This window comes from Meleagris gallopavo, chromosome 3 (genome assembly GCF_000146605.3).
Source record: "Meleagris gallopavo isolate NT-WF06-2002-E0010 breed Aviagen turkey brand Nicholas breeding stock chromosome 3, Turkey_5.1, whole genome shotgun sequence".
NCBI classification, from domain to species: Eukaryota; Metazoa; Chordata; class Aves; order Galliformes; family Phasianidae; genus Meleagris; species Meleagris gallopavo.
Window position 1 is genome coordinate 82,538,826 of NC_015013.2, and position 9,125 is coordinate 82,547,950.

Genomic DNA, 9,125 nt, shown 5'->3' on the forward strand with positions numbered 1-9,125 from the left:
CTTTTTCCTTTCTCATTTCCCTTTTCTTTACCTTTTTCTTTCCCTCTCTGTTTCCTTCTTGAGTAGCAAGAATGATGCTGCAATAGGATTTACCTTTCTGCTTCTTGAAGAAAACATCTGTGTAGCCTTGCAGCACCCTGACGAGAGACTGAATGCTATGAAATCGGGCACTCAGATATGACTCACAGCTGGGAACAATGCCAGCACAATGGGACATAGCCATGCAAGGCAGTGGGGCTCTAGGTTGCATGTCATTTTCTTCAGTGCAGAAGTGTCAATCAGCAAACTGTGTGCCTGGTCACCCCTCAATGATGTGCCTGAAAACAAGCACAAACTGAATTGCCCCAGTTAGAGACAGGTACGCTCTGTGGCTTTGAGACTACCCTGCTGCTGAAATGCCCCTATATGCTTTCTGAATGTCTCCTCAGGATCATTTAACCTTTTTGTACTGCAGTCTGCTTGAATTTCATACATCATTCATGCCAGAGATATCTGCAGTGGCACCAATCCGCGCAGTCTTTCCCAGATAAGAAATCCCACATCTGATCCATCTGAAGCAGTTACAAAGCTCTTTCTGTTCTGAGACCACCCAAAGCCCATAGAAGCAGTGGGAGGATTGAAGCAGCATGTGTTTATATCCACTATTATGTGCTCACCTTGGGAATCACTGCACCATTTTCAAAATATACAATTAGTTTAAAGTTGAAATATGCAATTAGTTGAAAGTTATTCCCTGTGACATGTCTGCTAATGAACACTTAAATAACAACTCTGCAGCCAAAGTACTGCAGCTGTGAATCTCTCCAAAGACTACTGTATTTCTGAAAAATAAGAACATTTTCTTTAAAATGGTTGAAAAAATACTGTATGTTCCTCTCCTGAATGGGTGCTCAGCATAGCTGCAGTCTGAGAGTTGGTTTTTTGTCCTTAACTACTATGGGCTTTTCCAAACTTCCACAGTATCCCCCACCACACAGGCATTAGGTAATCAGCTTATGAAACTTAATTCACATGCTCTGTTAAGAAAGAAAGAATAATGCAGATTTTCCCTTTTCCAATGGCTTTTCTGCTCAGTATCCTGCTCCCAGGTAGTGACTAGAGTTATGAAAACCCCTTCAGCTCCTTTCCAACACCCCACTGGTCAATAAATAAAAACCACAAGTGAGCCTCTGTGACACAAGTGTGGGTTGGTGTGGGAGTGAACAAAGATTGGCCAACTCCATCTGCAGCAGTAGTGCTTGTAGCTCTTAGTCTCTGTGGAGAGATAAAGCTCAGTAGGACAATGGGTTGCCTACAGTGTATGTACAATAAATGCATCTTACAACGTGTGATTTAGTAAAGCAAAAGAAATAGCCATCCTAAAAAGGCACTAGAACTGCAGGGCCAGCTGGGAGGACAAGGGAGTTCCTTCATATTTGTACATCTCCAAATCTATCTCCAAAAGGTATACAATGGAAGATGTTAGAGCAGATGGCCCTATATAACAACAGTCTGATTCACCAAGGCTGCCTTCTTATTACAGGGAGGAACAAGCAAATGAAATTCAAATATATCAAATACAGATGGGAGATAAGGAAAGAGTTTGGCCACAGCTGATGCCCTGGGAAACATGGGGAAAAAGTCTGGCCAAGGCTGAGACTTCAGGCAATCTCTGGGGTCAGATGCAGACTAGCAGTATGCAGGCAGGTGATGCCTGAACTTCTACTTGTGCTCTCCAGTTGCTTAGAGAGCTCTTTGGTGAATGTCAGGAACAATTCTGGATGGGGAGGGTCTGAGGTTGGCTTTCTTTATCTTGTTTTACTGTTTTGTAATCTTGTCCCATGTTTTAAGTGCAGATACCTGACTGCTATGTTAGTACATGCTCCATCTCTGGATACATTAATTTAAGTTTAGGCTGGACAGGGCTGCATTTGGATAACAGAAATAGAATACAGAAATCTCTTATATTCCTGCCTGGTGTTCAGAGCATTACTGTTTTTCAAATAGTCAGCAGAAAAAAATCGTTGCAGAAACTTCAGAAAACAAGCATGCTCTTCCAATCTGTTAATTAATGCTTCTAAAGCTAAATGGCTGAGGAGTTAGTTCATGCTGCAAGTAGGTGCTTAACTTACTTAAAATAAAGCCCATTTCATAATGAAACCAGTCCAGAAGAACCGCAGCAGCGAGCAGATTCCATTCAGAAAACCTAATAGTGTCCGAAGAGCCTTCTCTTCCTAAGGGTATCAACAGGTACAGAAAGTGTAGGAGCTTTATACTGTGCTATGGCAGCAGAAGCAGTTGACAAAGTGACACTGGCATGCTGAGATTTAATAGATATCAAAGGCTTGTGCTTCATCTCAGTTTCTAAATTCAGTGAGAGTCTTTAAAGATTGCAGAGATAAGGGACAGAGATTGGTTCTGTATCAGCTTTTGGAGAGGAAATGAATGACACTTTCATCACTTTCTCACTTTTTTCAGGCAGCAGGGGAAAGCTCTGTGCAAGACATTACTGGTGAGACTTTCACCTCTTGCAAAAAGTAGCAATAAATGGCCTTCTCCAATGGCTGAGCATACATCATTTATTTCAAAGGCCATTAAGGTTGAGGCTGACTCTGAATGCAGTCTTTCTGTTCGTCGACTATAAATGTCTCTACTGCATTTGTGTAGAAGTGTGGTTTTTTAATGTTTGTTTTAAAGTAGTTCCTCCCATTTGGATCACAGGATGAAGAACAGCAGAGACTGAAGATTTCCCAAATGCAGTTCTTCCAGTTCAAATCAGCAAAGGAGCAGAGAACTGGAGGAAACTGAAACTTGGTTGCTGGTTCGGTTGGAAGTTTTGCTGTACCTCAGGTCCAGGGAGAATTCCTAGGCTGGGAAATTTCAGCTCAAGCAGTTAAAACTGAGCAAAATGTGAGAGGAGATGTATTTATTAGGGGTGGAAAAGCAGGCAAGTGAGTCATTCCTCATTTGTTGTTCTCATTGAAAATGCACCCTGCTCTCCTATCTGCTCATTTTTCTATGTATTTTTGATTGTTTCTTCTCATGTCCATTATGGGATGGAAATGAGCCACAGAATCATAGAATCACCAAGTCTGGAAAAGACCTCTGAGATCATCTAGTCCAGCCACCAATCCATCTCCACCATGTCCACTAACCATATCCCTCAGTGTGAAATCTACACGTTTCTTGAACACCTCCAGGGACGGTGACTCCACCACCTCCCTGGGCAGCCTGTGCCAGTGCCTCACCACTCCTTCTGAGAAGAATTCTTTCCTACTATCCAACCTGAGGATTATTCTTTCTCATAGGAACCTGCCATATATTTGAAGACCTTTACCATATTTCTGCATCCTTGCCTCTGAACAGACTCAAGTGCTCCAGCTGAGATCTCATCCATGCAGAACACGGCCTTGTAGGTTAATAGCAAAAGTAATTTTAATAACTGTGTGACTGGTTAAGCTGTAATGCTTGGGGAAGGGTGAGGGAGTCAGACAAATCCAGTCACTTTTTTCTCTTTTTTCCTGAGGCAAATGCTGCAGCCAGCCTTGGATAAAGATGGAAATGGTTAAAGAAAACTGTTTCTTTACCCTATCATTAATCTCAGTGGACTTATAAAGTTCTTAAAACTTTTCAAGTGAAAGGTGTCTAGGGAATATGAGTGCACAAGAGAGAGTGCACAACACATTGAATAAGGGCACTTCTAAATCTTTTTTAAATGTACTGAATTATTATAGAATCATAGAGTCATAGAAAGGCTTGGCTTAGAAGGGATCTCAAAGCCCATTTATTTCCAACCCCCCTTGCCTATATCAGGCTGTCTGGGGCCCCATCCAACCTGACCTTTAACACCTTCAGCGATGGGGCATCCATAGCTTCTCTGAGCAGCCTCTGCCATTGCCTCACCATTCTCTGAGTAACGAATTTCCTTCTCACATCTATTCTAAATCTCCATTCTTTTAATTTAAAACCATTATCGTTTTTCCTCTCACTACAGTCTATGGCAAAAAATCCTTCCTCATCTTCATTGTAGGCCCCTCTTCGGTACTGAAAGGCCAATACCTAAATAAGGTCCCAACGGAGACCTTCCCTGTTCTAAACTCAGCAAGCCCAACTGTCTCCACCTGTCTTCATAGGAGAGGAGCTCCAGCCCTCTTATCATCTTTGTGTCCCTCTTCTAGACACACTTCAAGAGGTTCATGTCTTTCTTATGCCGTAGACCTCAAAGATGAACACAGTACTCCATTATATCCTAAGTGTATTTATGGAATATTAAATGCTGAATCCGAGTGGAATAGATGGCAGGAGAAAAGTTTCTGAAAGAATTCAGAAAGAACATGGATATTTCAAGAACTAAGTGAAATGCAAAAATGTGACTTATCTTTGTGACATCTGTATTCTGTGTCTTTTACTGAGCTCAGATCAGATCACAATAATCAGACAAAAGATGTGCCATGTAACTCTATGTTCCAAAGGTTGTCTCCACAGAAAGCTTAGCTTCCCATTCTGTCAGTAGTGAATTACTCACGACAGAGTAGCCTGCAGATTGATTATTCCTGTTATTTTATGATCCCTCTTCTGGTGCACTGAAAGGCAGTGATTCAGCTATCCAAAGAGCAGTAAATGAAATGAAATGAAATGAAGGACTTAGTTAAGAGTAACTCTAATTCAAAAATTGTTGGATAGAAAATTGCTGAATTCATTTAAAATTCCTTTCCTTTCTTTTTATTTTTGTAATGTAGCTCCATCCGAGGTAAATCAGCTGTAGAACCAAGGGAACCATATTGGCATTCCACCTTGACTAATCACTGATAGTGAAGCATTTTGTCTTTTTCTATTTCACTGCATTCGATTGTTTAATAAGATTAGTCCTTTGTTAATAAGAGTTTTACAGTGTTCTGCAGTTTATTTTTTTGTATCAGTGCAGCATGAAAACATTCCAGAGACCATAAGAGATGAACTGTGCAACAGCAGCTGGTTTTTGCTGGCTGGAAGGAATGAATGTACTGGTTGTAAGATGGATATTTGGTTTTCTAGAAGGAAATTTAAAGTGGATATTAAAAGGATAGACCAGCATAGAAAAGAGAGAAATACAGAGGACTCAGGTACAGGCTGTCCAGACGAGCTGTGGATGCCTCATCCCTGCAGGCATTCAAGGCCAGGTTGCATGGGGCACTGGGCAGCCTGAGCTGGTGGGTGGCAAGCAGCCCATAGCAGGTGGTTGGGACTAGGTAATCTCTAAACCTATACTGGGTAAATCTCCAATCTAAGCCATTCTGTGATTCCAATGCTTCTGTGGGAAACAAGAGATAATGCATCAAGCAGGCCCTGGAAATGACCCAGCATGGCAGCATCTTAAAGCCAAGTGGGCAAGGTCAGTGAAGGGGACTGTCAAAATGCTACATCCCAGCACCATGAGTGAAGATACCTACTCCATCACCAAATGCCTGGTAGTGAGCCCAACACCTAAATTCTCAGTGTGATGTATGAATCATATTGCACAAATGCCAGCATGGTAAATAAGAGTGGTACAGATGCTAAGCCACTGCAGAGTATGTGACAGGGAGAAGGGAAAAGTTAAATTCACCTTTATCTATCTTTTCCGAGAGTTAGTGTTTCAGTTATGACTATACTTTATCATCATCTTCTCAAACAGTGAAAGACTTTGTGTCCCATCACTCACTAAATGGAACAATGCCACAATGGCAGCACTTCAGCTGGGGAAGGCCGATGTATATACATTCTGTTTATTTCTTTTCCGTAGTCAAAAGTCAAATGTAAGCTTCTGCTTTTGCTCAGTTTCTCAATTTACAAAGTAATCTTTCATTTGGGTCATAAGAAAAACCTGTTTCTGTGGGCTTGCATATTTCTTAAGTATGCCATTTTGCATATATAGTTTCCATTATGCTTAAATGAGAAGGAAATACATCGTCTCACTGTTCCTTGCTCTCCCCGTGCCAATAGAAGACGATGGAAGTTCAGTCAGACCCCCGGTTGCTGTTGCTGGGATACAGTCAGCAGGTAAGAGTGAGAAGAGGCAAAACAAAAGATGTTATTGCAACTAGCAAGAGCAAAGTGTTACAAATGCAAAATTTCTCAGTAAAGAGCTGGAAAGTTAGAGGGGAATAACTTTATTTAGGAATCACCTATATAAAGACATTTAAACATAACCAGCTGATGTTGAGATTATTTTAAATTTCAAGGAAAACATGGTAAAAAGAGAGGCTGGGTCTGAAGACTGGAGGACTAACAGATGTGTACAGAAATGACCCTTGCCTTGTGCCTGGAGGCTCAGCCAGTGTGGACCTGAGCAAGAAGTGACAGTACTTGCATAAAAAACATTACTTTGTTTTGGCATTCAGCTTTATCTGATCTAGCAATAGATGAATGTAACCACTGCCCACTCCCAGCTGTGTGATTGGTCTCTTGGTGATGGCAATCAGCTGCCTCCCTTTACACCAGCAGAAGTGGATTCCACTTGCAGCTCTGTTTCCTCCACGGAACATGAAAGTAATGGAAATAGAACTCTTTCTGTCCTTGAAAATCCAATGTAATTCCTGATCCCAAGTGTTCCCGAATATTCCTGAGTACCATCTGCCGGCACCTCCTCGTAACCCTCACAACAGCTCTCCCATCCTGTGCAATCCCTAAGGGCTGCACAGTGCTGCCTTTATGGACAGACACTGCAGCCCACAGTGACCTTGGTTGCCCCATCACTGGGTCAGGAGCAATTCAGCTGGAGGGCTGTATAAATGGCAGGAGGACAAATCTTCAAATGCACATAAATGCAATTATGCTCAGTTTTGTCACCCTGATCATCTACTAGGAAGTTTCAGACTTGAACCCCAATCTCAGAGTGAAGGCAATTTATGAATATATCTGGCTAATGGGTCACAGACAGTTCCCAGAGAGGACTTTATCTTCTATTTCACTCTAGGCCACTTACTTAAGTATCCCTTTTGCATCCAGTGCCCCACTGCTCCCATCCTTATTCCTCACATTCCTCCATCTCACTACATTTATATAACCAGCACTTTGCACTTTTAGGAAACATAGCTTCGTTGCCTCTATTCTTATCTGATGGCTCAGTAGCCTAGGCAGGTTGCTGCAGGGCATTCTATGTAGGTTTGGAAATGCTCAGTGGTAGAAAAAATGTAAGGTCTGAGAGGTCTGGGTAACTGGATAAACTGTGGAAGAGGCAGTAACACCTAAATGGCAGCCTGCATTGCCTAGAGGGTCGTAGATACCAAATATCCTTGAGAATTTGGGTAGCAGGGAATTATCATCCTATGGAAGTGTTGCACTGAGGATTCAAATCCATGAAACTCAAGTGACTGGAGAGAATGGGAACAGAAGCAACATTTTTCAGCATTTTCTCTCATAGTGGTAGGACACAGTATGAGAAGAAAAGATTTTTCTTTTTTTTTCCAGTTAATGTACCAGCATAGAAGAGCCCTGTTTTTCATCATATCCTCATAATGTTCATGTTTAAATGGTTATGGACCTGAATGAAATGGTAAAGTCACCTATGTAAGTAAATGAGTGTAAAGAAATCTTGTCCTGCCTCTTTCTATTCTCAGCACTGGTTCTGTCTAAATATTTTAAAAGGGGATAAAGCACAATGCTTCATAGCTCATGAGGTTCAAAGAGTATTTCAAAGGCACTGTCAAATACAGTAACAGCTAATGAAAACACAATTTTCCCTCATAGATCACACTAGTAAATTGTTCAGTGCCTTAGAGAACTATGCCAGTGTGTATTTTACATTGCTAATGGCCTGTGTGCAGAAATTTGGCATTTACAATGCAGACAGTAGAGAATACATATAAAACTCATCAGCAATCAGTTTGGATCCTTCATCAGAATTCTTTGAGGAAATGTGGCACAAGTCATCTGTTATTGAAGTCAACATGTGTCTCCCCAAGGACTTCTTCTTGAGATTGGATTAAATACCGGGGACTGTAAGGTATGTCCATTGTTCACAAATGTGTTTCTGAAAATAGCCAGTACAGAAATATCAATTATTTCTAGACAGAACATGGCATGTCTTTCCTTCCACTTGTATTCAACAAGTAAGGTTTAGAGAAGTGCACTTTCTCTAGATAACCCTTTCTTTTTTTTTCTGGACTTTTTCCTTCCTATCACATTTATTTATTTTTTTAACCGAATTTAATCGGCTGAAATTAAGAGAAGAATAAGAGATTGAAATAACAAGAAAATATGCTTATATAAAAAGTCCCTTGGAAATTGACATGATTTCATGCTCACCAAAGCTCAGACAGAGTTAATGCTGCCCCTGCACAGGAAGAGGCAAGAGGATGGATCAGGTAATCTCTTGAGCTCTCTTTCAAGCCTACCTTTAATGATTCTGTATTGGATTCTTTTCTTTTTCTGTGAACGTTTTTCTCCTTCTATAGTGAATAAAACAACCACATTGGTTCTAATACCTGTGGTGTACTCATATTGTAAAAGAGTGGTGCAGTTAAAATCTGAAGCATTACTTCTGCTGGCAGGAAGGAGAGGGACCTATGGAATCCTCCAGAGTGTCACCATATTAGAAGTGTGACTGTAGTGTTTATGGGATTCATGGCAGAAAACAGGCACATGATGTAGAATAGCCCCAGGGACAGTTTTCTAACTATGGAGATGTAGCAGAGTAGCTTTGCATACGGTTTAAGTTTAAGGCTTCATTCAAATTAATCAAAACCAGTGAGTATCTTTTCACAGATTGAATAGGCTTTGGGTTTTGGCTTATTCTGGCCCCATCAGAACTTTTTATCTCAGTAATTAATTTAGCCAAATGGATATTATTCTTCAAACATACTCATTCTCCCATTCCATTAAAATTATTTCAGAGAGGTCTTTTTTTTTTTTAATCAGGAAGGAGTGATTACATTTTATCTCTCTGTTTCTTGGTTAAATCAAAATGGCCCTTTGAGGCATAGTTCTAGTGGTACTATCAGGAGGGGCTCAAATGGAATTTGAGATTAACTGTTCTGGGAAGGCGCATATCCCTGTGGCTGCACAGGCTGCATTGGGATGACCATAATTCATCCCAGCCTCACATAACAGGCTGTGCTGAGATGAGGTGTCTTACAGAGTTACGAGCCACTTTCTGTACTGCTTAATCAAGAGACGTGGCTTGGGTC